General features: G+C 47.6%; 1 non-coding gene across 1 annotated transcript; it reads right to left on the bottom strand.

The window, feature by feature from the left end:
- Nucleotides 1-11056: 11056 nt before the first annotated feature.
- LOC142431206 (small nucleolar RNA SNORA13) lies at nt 11057-11191 on the bottom strand. The gene has a single exon (XR_012780750.1). It is a non-coding gene; the product is annotated as a small nucleolar RNA SNORA13 (small nucleolar RNA).
- Between the last annotated feature and the right edge of the window lie 811 nt (nt 11192-12002).

The following is a 12002-nucleotide window of genomic DNA, read 5'->3' as shown; positions in this document are numbered from 1 at the left end:
AAAGAGTCTTCTCACTGGCAGTTTACTTATTAAAGATATTGGGGGTGGGGGAGATAAAGATCTGTGTTGAGATTCCAGAAAAAACCCAAACTCATGACCCTCGAGTCATTGCTGACTCACGGCAACTCCCTGTGGGTTTCTGAGACTGCCTGTTTATGGGCGTAGAAAGGCCAGGCACCAATATTGCAGAGAATACGCTAGCTTCATCAAGTCTACCCTAGTGGGGGGCAGGAGTAGTGGATCCCTGGTGGCTTAGTGATTAGGTTGCAATCTGCAAGGTCAACAGTTTGAAACCACCAGCCGCTCCGAGGGAGAAAGATGGGGCTTTCTACTCCTGTAAACAGTTACAGACTTAGAAACCCACAGGGGCAGTTCTACCCTGTCCTCTAGGGGCACTGTGAGTCGGCATCGAATCTATGGCAATGCGTTTGATTTGGTTTGGGGATGGGTGGGAGTGATTTGGGGTTTGTTCGTCTGTGCACCGGGAATCCAGTGCTCACAAGTCATCAAGAAACAGAAGCTACAACCCCACGATACAGGTGTTCCTTGTAGTATTTCTGGATTCATTCTCCAGGACCCATTAGACTCGAGTTTAGTTGATTGGAGCATTAATGATATCCGCTTTCCCCATTCATTTCCCTACCAGGGAAACAGAATACTGTGGTTCACGCCTCCACCCTACACAGAGGCGTGCCAGTTTGACTTTGCAGAGTCTAAAAATGCTTGCCCCGACTGAAAACACAGAAGCAACATTGGGACATATATCCTCAAGCAAGAGAAGGCATTGTCATAAAATTAGGGTCACACTCACCCCAAGACTTTAAAATATGTCTTAGATTCTTTGAAACACACATTCGGTCATCAGAAAGCTAAGTGCGTGCCTCTTTACTCAGAGCCAGGACTGCAGACGCGTGTCCTGTTTTGTCTGGGCATCGCCTTGAAAGGACAAGGATTAGGAAATGTAAAATGACACGAAATGTAAGATTCTAGTCCAAGCACATCAGCGAAAGCTTCACAGAAGAAACTATGAAGGGCCCTCTTTCATTGGAAAACAGCTCCTGGTGGTTAGAGTTACTGGCAATTTCCAAAAATAGAGAATGAGATAATAGAATCTGGGTTGTCACCCTTGTCCAGTGGGATTATCCGATGGCTAATCACGGACAGCTGGTGATACCCGGGGCTGCGGTGGGGCATTAATGCGATGGAGGGTGGGTGGGAGGTGAGGCAGACTGGCCTCTGCCCCAAGTGTGTTACTGGGCTGGAGGCAGCAGAAGAGCAGCTTGGGGCGGATTTTGCCAAATCACCATGATCAGGTCTATTTTGATCCGCTTGGTTTATGGGCCATATAAATTATTTATAGCCACTTTAGACATGCCTTACACTTGTAAAGGCCTTTACAACTAAATAAGAATGCTCTTCTTGCTGGGGAGAAATCTCTCATTCAGCTGAATGCTGGTACCCACTGCCTGTAAGAAGTCAAGGGGAGGAGAGATGAATGGCTGGTCAGTGCATAACCAGATGCCTACTAAAAATTACAAGATGCAACAGGGACGAGCGAAATCCAGTAGGTGAGGTTAACTGTGCACAAGGAATGGTCCTGGCCCCCAGTCTGGTTGGGAAGCTGAGACCAGACTCAAGAAGGCACAGGCAACCACTGAAGGCAGGATGTGGTGGGGTTCAGGTGGGCTGAGTGTGGGCAGGTGAAGGCCGCAGAGTGGACAGACTTCATGCAGGCTGTGGGGCAGGAGCCGGGTCTCTAAGGGGAAGGGTACGTGAGCGGGAGCCAAGGCAGAGTGCACACATAGCACTGGACCCAGGGGGGCGCAGTCTGGGTCGGGCAGAGGAGGAGGGCATGTGCCACATGCTTTGAGCACCTACTCTCCACTAGGTTCCAGCCAGTGCCGCTGCTTCCTCAGCTAGTGCCCATGTCGCATCAGGCTGTGTGCTACTGTCAAGGTGACGCCGGCTCAGGATGACTTTATGCACAGAAGAACCTGGACCCGTGTCATCCAGCAGGCTCCAGCTCACTGCTGTTCTGTCGCCCCAGTCTCTCTTAGAGAGGGTCTCCTTTGCCATCACTGCTCCTCGCCATTCCCAAACACGATGGATCCCTCTGGATGACAAGTCCAAAACGAGCGAGCTAGACCATCACCAGCTCTATCACTTCCTCTGGCAGTCCTGCTGAAATCTGCCCACCCCGGCTGGCCCTGCTGGTATTGGAAGTATAGGTGGCCAAACTTCCAGCATCACAACACACAAGTCACAGCCTGACAGCTGATGGTGGAATCGTTCCTCCCTGAATTCCTGTTTATCTCAAAAAACTTCACTGCCAATGAGTCCATTCTGACCTACAGTGACCCTATAGGACCCTATAGAACTACCCCTGTGGGCTTCCAAGATAAACTCTTTGGGATGTAGAACGCCTCCTCTTTCTCCCTTGGTGGTTTTGAACTGCTGACCTCGAAGTTTGCAGCCCAGTGAATCATCGCCATGCCCTCAGGGCTCCTTTCAGGTTTGCCTGGAGCCTGTGGACGTGACCTTATTTGGAAATGGGGGCTTTGTAGCTGCTGTAAAGCTAAGTTCAAGTCCTACTGTGGTTAGGGGCTGGTTCTGACACAAAGCAACTGCAGGCACAACAGAGTGAAGCACCATCCTATCAGGGACCAACTTCAAACTTGTGGTGATGGTTGAGCTACTATGTCAGCCCGCCTCGTTGAGGGTCTCCCCCTTGACTGCTGGTTGATGAGCATTAATTGTGGATCCAAGTCAAATGAAGACCTTGAAAATGCCGATCATTGCTTTGTTGCTCATGATACACGCCAATGCAAGTTAGACTTACCTGTTGAGGATTTCTGTTTTCATTATGTTGGGCGGCAATTCATACTGATAACTGCAGTCTCAGGTCTCCATCAGCAAGGGCTTCAAGTCCTCCTCGCTTTCAGCAGACAAGATTATGTCATCTGCACATCACAGGCGGTTAATACGCCTTCCTCCCATCCTAATGCCTCGGCCTTCATATAGTACCGTTTCTCAGATCGTTGGCTCAGCACAAGACTGAATAACAGCCTGGTGAAGGGATACCACCCGGATGCACGCCTTTCCTGATGTTAAACCAGGTCGTACCCCTTTGTTCTCTCTGCTTCACAAATAAAACCAACCTCTTTGCGGCTGGATCAATCCTGACTCATATCAACTCTATAGGATAGAGTAGAACTGCCCCAGTGAGCTTCCAAACTAACTCTTTTTTAAAATCATTTTATTGGGGGCTCATACAATTCTTATCACAATCCACACATACATCCATTGTGTCAAGAACGTATGCACCTTTTTTGTCATCATCATTCTCAAAACATTTGCCTTCTACTTGAGCCTTTAATATCTGCTGCTCATTTTCCCTCTTCCTCCCCACTCCCCCTACCTCATGAACCCTTCATCATTCATATATTATTATTATTTTGTCATATATTACACTGTCTGATGTATCCCCCCACCTTCTTCTCTGCTGTCCTTCCCCCAGGGAGGAGGCTATATGTAGATTCTTGTAATCAGTTCCCCCTTTCTACCCCACATTCTCTCCACCATCCAGTTATCGCCACTCTCACCACTGGTCCTGGAGGAGTCGTCTGTCCTGGATTCCCTGTGTTTCCAGTTGCTATCTGTGCCTATGTACATCCTCTGGTCTAGCCAGATTTGTAAGGTAGAATTGGGATCATGATAGTGGGAGGGGGGAGGAAGTATTTAAGAACTAGAGGAAAGTTATATGTTTCATCATTGCTACCCTGCCTGGTTCATTTCCTCCCCACAACCCTTCAGTAAGGGGGTGTCCGGTTGGCTACCATTGGGCTTTGAGTCTCCACTCTGCACTCACCCACATTTTCAATGATATGATTTTTTGTTCCTTGTTGCTTGATACCTGATCCCTTTGACAGCTTGTGGTCACACAGGCTGGTGTGTTTCTTCCATGTGGGCTTTGTTGCTTCTGAGCTAGGTGACCACTTGTTTATCTTCAGGCCTTTAAGACCCCAGATGCTATATCTTTTGATAGCTGGGCACCATCAGCTTTCTTCACCACATTTGCTTATGCACATGTTTGTCTTCATTGATCCTATCAGGGAGGTGGGCACCCATTAATATGGTTTTTAGTACTTTGATGTCTGATAACTGGTCCCTTCTATGCCTAGTGGTCAGACAGGCTGGTGTGCTTCTTCCATGTGGGCTTTGATGCTTCTCAGCTAGATAGCTACTTGTTTATCTTCAAGCCTTTAAGACCCCAAATGCTATATCTTTTGATAGCTGGGCACCGTCAGCTTTCTTCACCACATTTGCTTATGTACACATTTTTCTTCAGCAATCATGTTGGGAAGGTGTACATCCTGGAATGCCAATTTAATAGAACAACATGTTCTTGCATTGAGTAAGCCTTGAGTGGAGGCCCAATGCCAAGACTAACTCTTTACCAGAGTAGAAAGCCTCATCTTTCTCCTGCAGAGTGACTGGTCGATTCCAACTACTGACCCTGAGCTCAGCAATCCATGAATGGCCCACCTCATGACCAGGGCTCCTGTCCAGGGGAGTCGACATGCCAGGCGACTGGTGTCTTCCTAAAAAGAGGGGATTTGAACACAGAGGCTCAGACACTCAGGAGAGAAGGCCATGTGGAGCAAGAGCTGGAGGAGGAGTGAGGGGTGCATGTGCAAGCCCAGGAGGGACTTGCACCAGGGTCACCCTGAACCGCCAGAAGCTGGGAGAGAGGCATGGGCAGACTCTCCCTCAGACCTTCCACAAGATTGGATTTCTAGCTTTCAATTTTACTCTTGTAAGAAAAAAATATATATTTACAAATAACAAAATATCTAAGAGCCTATCTTGTAAATTTCACAGATACCCACCTTTACTGCTGTTGAGTCTGTTCCTGCTCAGAACCACGCCACAGAACAGGGTGGAGCTGCTCCCCGGGGATTCTGAGGGAGGCTGCCCTTCTGTACAGGAGCTGCCAGCATCTTTCTCCGGAGAAGCAGCTTCTGGTTTGGAACTGTGGACCTTGCAGTGAGCAGCCCAACCCTTAACTGACAGCACATGCTTCCAAAGGAACTACTGAAAGACTCTCCTCGGTGTCGTTGTACGGCCTCATTTGCCAGGAAGACTTCCACCTGCTTCGCTGACAAGAGCCTGCCTGTGCGTGCAGTCCACCAGTTGCTTCACCAGAACGCGGACAGGGACTCTGACGACAGTGGGTTGGCAAGAAGATCCAGGAATCTCTGGCAGGTACCAAATGCTGCAAGCCCTGCATTCCGGTCACCGGTTGGCGTTGATGGTGGGGAACCGAGTGGTGGTTTTTGCCTTGGCAGTTTGGCTGTTGGTGTGGTAGGGTTCTAAGTTCATCACTGCTCCCCATGGAGTGAGGGGCCATGTGACCTTCTGCTGCTTGGGCTGTGGCAGGTTTTCAAAGGCCAGGACATCCACTAGGAGCCATTGTTTTTCAAATAATGTTTGTTTGTTTTTTTTTTGGGTGGGGGGCTGCTGCTGTTGAGAGCCTGACACCGATCACAGTCTTTGAAGTAGGAGGCCTTTTTCACTCTCCTCTCTCAGTGCGCCTGTCCTACTGGCATCCTTCGTCCTTCACGGCCCCTGTTGTCAAATCATCTAGATAGGCAGTTCTTAAAACTGCATATTATGCAAATCTAGAGAGACAGGGAGCTGGATGAATGGCTTCTTGGGGGTACAGCAGGGGAGGTTGGGGGAAATGGGGAGCTAATAATGATGAGTACGAGAAAGAAAAACAATGTTCTGAAACTGATTATATAGCTCTTGAAGTGACTCAACTATTCCATTGCATGACATGTGAATTATATGCCACTTAGACTGCTTTTGTGTTGTTTTCTTTTTAAACGCGCATGTTACTCAAGGCAGATGCTTTTTGCTGAGTTGAGCTTGTTTTTTTTAAATCATTTTATTGGGGGCTCATACAATTCTTAACACAATCCATACATACATCCATTGTGTCAAGAACGTATGTACCTTTGTTGCCATCATCATTCTCAAAACATTTGCCTTCTACTTGAGCCCTTAATATCTGCTGCTCATTTCCCCCTTCCTCCCCACTCCCCACCCCGTAAACCCTTCATCATTCATAAATTATTATTATTTTGTCATATGTTACACTGTCTGATGTCTCCCCCCACCCCTCTTCTCTGCTGTCCCTCCCCCAGGGAGGAGGCTATATGTAGATTCTTGTAATCAGTTCCCCCTTTCTACCCCACATTCTCTCCACCCTCCAGGCATCGCCACTCTCATCACTGGTCCTGGAGGGGTCATCTGTCCTGGAGTCCCTGTGTTTCCAGTTGCTCTCTGTGCCTATGTACATCCTCTGATCTAGCCAGATTTGTAAGGTAGAATTGGGATCATGATAGTGGGGGAAGGAAGCATTTAAGAACTAGAGAAAAGTTATATGTTTCATCATTGCTACCCTGCACCCTGCCTGGTTCATCTCCTCCCCACAACTCCTCAGCAAGGAGTGTCTGGTTGGCTACCATTGGGCTTTGAGTCTCCACTCTGCACTCACCCACATCTTCAATGATATGATTTTTTGTTCCTTGATGCTTGATACCTGATCCCTTCGACACCTCATGATCACACAGGCTGGTGTGTTTCTTCCATGTGGGCTTTGTTGCTTCTGAGCTAGATGGCCACTTGTTTATCTTCGGGCCTTTAAGACCCCAGATGCTACATCTTTTGATAGCTGGGCACCATCAGTGTTCTTCATCACATTTGCTTACGCACATGTTTGTCTTCACTGATCATATCAGGGAGGTGGGCACCCACTGAGATGGTTTTTAGCTCTTTGATGTCTGACAACTGGTCTCTTCTACACCTCGTTGTCAGCCAAGCTGGTGTGCTTCTTCCATGTAGGCTTTGATGCTTCTGAGCTAGATGGCCTCTTGTTTATCTTCAAACCTTTAAGACTCCGGATGCTATATCTTTTGGTAGCCGGGCACTGTCAGCTTTCTTCACCACATTTGCTTATGCACACATTTTCTTTAGCAATCGTGTCGGGAAGGTGTGCATCATGGAGTGCCAATTTATTAGAACAAAGTGTTCTTGCATTGAGTAAGTGTTTGAGTGGAGGCCCAATGTCCATCTGCTGCCTTAATACTAAACCTCTAAATATATGTGCATAGATCTGTTGCTCCACACTCATATAAATATATTTACATATGTACATTCTAGTCTTTGGACCTCTATAAATACCATCTGTCACCTAGTTCTTTCCTCTATTTCCTTTTACTTTCCTCTTGTCCCACTATCATCCTCAGCCTTCATTTGGGTTTAGTAATTTCTCTATGTTACCTTGCGCTTGCTGACTCCCTACCAGGCCACTCACACCCTCCTTGCTACTGATTTTGGATCACTTATTGCTCCCCTGTCCCTGGGTTGATCACCACCACCTCCCTGCCCCCTCATCTCCCTCTCCCGTGTCCCCCCAGAACCATTGGTCCCGTTGTTTTCTCCTCCAGACTATTCATCCAGTCCATCTTATCTAGATAGATCTGTAGAGCTAATAATATGCACCAAAAATCAAGTCATTGCAAGATAGGCAATGAGTGAGAACACAGCTATGACAACAACAAGGGAAACCAATTACCCATAGAAGAATAAATTAATTTAAAATTTTTTAAAAAGAAAGAAAAACCTGTAAATAGATAAAGGTCTGATTTTTTATCTCTAGGCTTGTCCTTCAGTCGTGTCCATGGGGTACCATGCTCTGGCCCCAGAGTCTGTCCTTTGTACTCCCTCGGGGGCTCCCTGCTCTGCTCCCACAGTTGCTGTGTCACATGCTTTTAGTGTGTTGCCTCAGTGTCACAGGGTCAGTCTGGGCCAGTCCTGGCCCTGAGTCTCTAGTGTTGTCCCCTTTAGGGCCCTGGGCCATCAAGGGATGATGTGTCTCCTAGTGGGATCAGCCATATTGTCCACTCTGTTCATTGGCTGTTCAGAGCGGGGATATTGTCCTCCAGGCCTGATGGACCAGGATGTGCTCCACTCTCTCTTCCTCTCCCTTATTTTTCTCCCTTTTGTGCTGATCTGACATGTCTCTTTCCCCTAGCTGGAGCTTCAGTGCCATCCTCTCAAGTAAATTCTTCTGGGGTGAAGGGTTGAGCTTGTTTTTAAGGAGACCCCAGGGATTATTTTGGAGTTACGGCTTAAAGGCTCTCTCAGGGCCATGTTTTGTAGGACATTAGTATTGTTCCTTCAAGGTTAGCTTGCATCACTTACATTTTCCCTATTGTGTTCTAAGGTTAGACCAATGCTTGGTAAACTTCTTGGTAAAGAGCCAGAGAGTAGAGATATGGTCTTTATCACAACTGCTAAGGAGCTTGGTGAGTAGTGGGTGACAAGTGGGGCACAAGTTCCGCAGCTTGAGCCCACCAACTGCTCCCCGGGAGAAAGAGGAGTCTATCTCCTCTCAGAAAGATGGACGGCCTCCCAATCCCTAGGAGTAGTTCTACTCTCTCCTGCAGCTCTGCTCAGTCCTTCTCCGCCCCAGGGTTGGTATGTGGCAGAATTGACTAGATGGTAGTTTGTGTTGTGTGTTTTTTGTCATTGTTTGATTATCACAATTACTCAACTCCTCCTTTGTAGAAAGAAAGCAGCCACAGAGACTACCTAAATGAATGCTCGTGACTTTCAATAAACCTTTATTTATAAAAACAGGCTGTTGGCCAGATGTGGCCCCTAGACCTCTATTTGCCAATCTCAGCTGAGTCTAGAAAACCCAATGTAACAGTACACACAGATTTCCGTGTGTGAGTTTCCTAACTGCCACCAATCTCCAGCCACACCGTCTTGTTTAATTATAAACGTATTTCCTCTTAAATAATGACTGTGTTTAACAACTGACTAGAAAAATTCTTTGAAACTTTTGACAACTGTTTTTCAGGAACCGACACTAGCCAAGTTTGGCACACCACCGCCCCTGCCGAGGCTTCCAGTTGAATGGATGTGGGGAAGTTAGCCAAAGACTGTTTACCCAAACCAAAACAAACCAAACTCACTGTCCCCGAGGCAAGGCTGACTCATAGTGACCCCTCTGGGTGTCCAAGACTGGAACTGCTGCTACCGGGAGGAGAAAGCTCAATCTGTCTCCTGAGGGGCTGCTAGTGGTTTCGAACTGCCAATCCTCAGGATCACAGCCCAACTCGAAACCACTGTATCACTGAGGTCCGCACCTCAGAAGAAATCTGAGAGAGGGCTGTTCTCATTTTACAAACGAGACCACCAGAGCACCTAGGGGCGGGGGGAGCGGTTCGAGGGCTGGAAACACAGCCATCAGCAATGCGTAGCCTAGCGAAGGTGAGACTCACCCACAAGAGCCTCACATTTCAATATTTTTGTTTAACAAACATTTCTGTGACTTTGTGCCAAGACTTTTTTTATTTCCCCTAGTGTAAGTATCACGAATATATTCCATCTTCGTTCACGACGAGATTATAGCAGACTTGGGCCACAATGGGTAAGCACTTGCTTGCTAACCAAAAGGTTGGTAGTTTGAACTCATTCCGTGTCCGCACAAGAAAGACAGGTGAGCCCTCCCAGAAAGATGACAGTTTTGGAAACCCCGTGCGGCCCTTCCTCTCTGACGTTACAGTTCCACAGGCTCTGCTCACAGGCTTTTGCAACCAGGTAGCTGTGGACTCCCTGCTCGGTACAAATGCTTAAAGTGCTTAACCTCTACTGGGAAGGCTAGGCATCCAGGTCCACCCAAAGGTGCCTGAGAAGGAAAGGCCTCATATATGATCTCTTCTGAGAAACCGCATTGAGAACCCTGTGGTCTTCTTTGGACATATCCTGGATGCCCAGGAATGGGGTCGACTGGATGGTTTCTTTGTTTGTTTGTTTGTTTTATTGTAGAGACTCCTAGGGGCCAAGTGGAGATTTGGTTGCCAGGGACTCCAGGGATTTTTTTTTGAGACCATTTTTCTGAACATCAAGGCTACAGCCATGACAAAATAGGCAGAATTCCTCCCCTTTTTCTTGGAGAAGAATCTGAGCCAAGTATCTTTTAAATCCAGAAGATGAGCGATTGCGTCCATCCTCCTCCCTGCATCTCACAGAGGAGAGGGGGCTCAGCAGGAGCAGAGACCACAATGTCTGCAGGTGTTCTGAGAAGGTCATCAGAGGACATCCACCCCATGGAATGTCAGTTAGTGCTCCTTGGGCACCTATTCTGGGCCCATTTCTGTCCATGGACATATTGGAACCATATGCATGTTTGATCACACTCAGAATAGGCCTTTAATATTTACATATAAATTCCAAGCTTCACTTGAGCGTTTTGAAGGCCAGGGAAATGCAAAGCTAATTTGATAATGTCGGCAAATCCTTTTGCCATTTATCCCATGAATCATACATGCCTCTTCTTAAGAGCCTAAAATATGAATATTTTAGCACAAGTGAAGTATCAGGAAAACAAGATCTCACTAATTAAAACAAACCAGCAGGAGCTCAGAGTGCATTCTAGAAGATTTCAAACTCAAGGTCACCTGATTATGTGATACACGCTACTAACATCCACAACCTTGACCTGCTCAAGTCGGGGCCTAATGGAGGGCCTGCTGCAGTTGCTTTTACAAGAGAGCTTAGAAGGCCAGGGTTTTGCAAGCTTCCTTCTGGGCATGTGTTAGATGTCTCCAATGGCTGAAAGACCAGTTCTGCAACAATAGAGTCAAGCCATGGATATTGGTGGATAACCAATGTCCCCAAATGGTGGCTGTTGACAATTTAATTAGTGCACCTTTTCCACACAGAGGATTACAATCTTCACTACAGCTGGACTCTTTCATGTCAATGCTTGCCCTTTAACCCCCAAAGTGCAAAGGGTCTTCCAGGTGGCGACTATCACAGTTCTGGGGCAGTTTCTCAAAGCAGATACGGAATGCCTTGTCCGGTGGTCCCTGATTAAAAAGGTCTCTTTTAGGCAAATATCCCCTTCTTGATGGGAGGGAATATATTTTTTGAGTGTCCAGTATAGGCTTCTAGAATATAAGCTTTTTTTTTTTTTAACTGTTCCTTATGAAGCTCCGATGCCAAAGAAACCGCACTCAGAGGCAGACCGTGGCTGCCTGGGTGTTTAATTTGCGCCTGTTTTGACACCACGTTCACTAGTTTCCGAAAGCGAACGGGCAACACAAATGCCGGTGGAATATAAGCCTTTGAGGACAAGGATTGTAGCTATCTTACACCTTTTGGGTCTACACAGATGAGCGCATTAACGGAGAAGAAACCAACAGCCCCTGAGAGGTGCTTATACCAGGGTTCCCCAAACCCCAAACCAAACTCACCGCCATCCAGTCATGCTGACCCCTGTGGGGTTTTGGAGATGGTCACTGCTGACAGGAATAGAGAACCCAGTCCTTCTCCCGAGGAGCTGCTGACCATGCGGATCCCAGCCGGACGCATAACCAGCACACCACCCAGCGAAGTAGTGCTAGACAATTAGAGAAGCTTTTATTTTAAAATATGAGACTGTGAAGCTATAGCTGGTTGGCAGAGCCTCCAGCTAGGCCTATAGGCTTCTGAAGGCAGCATTTCCATCCCTCCAACCCTTCTTTGCAGCGCTCCACATCTCATCCAAACCGCAGATGGGGCATCCTCAAGCAACTCAAACTGTGTTCCTTCTAAGTGTGGTTGTGTTAGGCAGATAGGCAGGGATGGGATGTCCATTGACGCATGCCCAAGAGAGCCAGCATAGGACAAAGGCCTGGGTTTCCCGCCTGTGGGCATGGTGGGCGCTAATCCTGGATCAGCCCACCTGGGCCAGGTGAATTCAGTCCAGCCATCGGGGTTGACCTGGGATCGTTCACCACGACTCTCCCTGGAATCCTTGAAAAGGCAGAAATCCAGAGGGAGAGAAGTCTTTTTTGAAGGAGCATTTTGGAGAAAGATCTTTGCATGACGCTGAGCAGTCTCTGCCAGGCCGCATGATTGGAAGGAATCCTATGGGTGCC

The sequence above is a fragment of the Tenrec ecaudatus genome, chromosome 17 (genome assembly GCF_050624435.1).
Source record: "Tenrec ecaudatus isolate mTenEca1 chromosome 17, mTenEca1.hap1, whole genome shotgun sequence".
NCBI lineage: Eukaryota > Metazoa > Chordata > Mammalia > Afrosoricida > Tenrecidae > Tenrec > Tenrec ecaudatus.
This window is presented reverse-complemented; position numbering and strand designations above follow the sequence as displayed.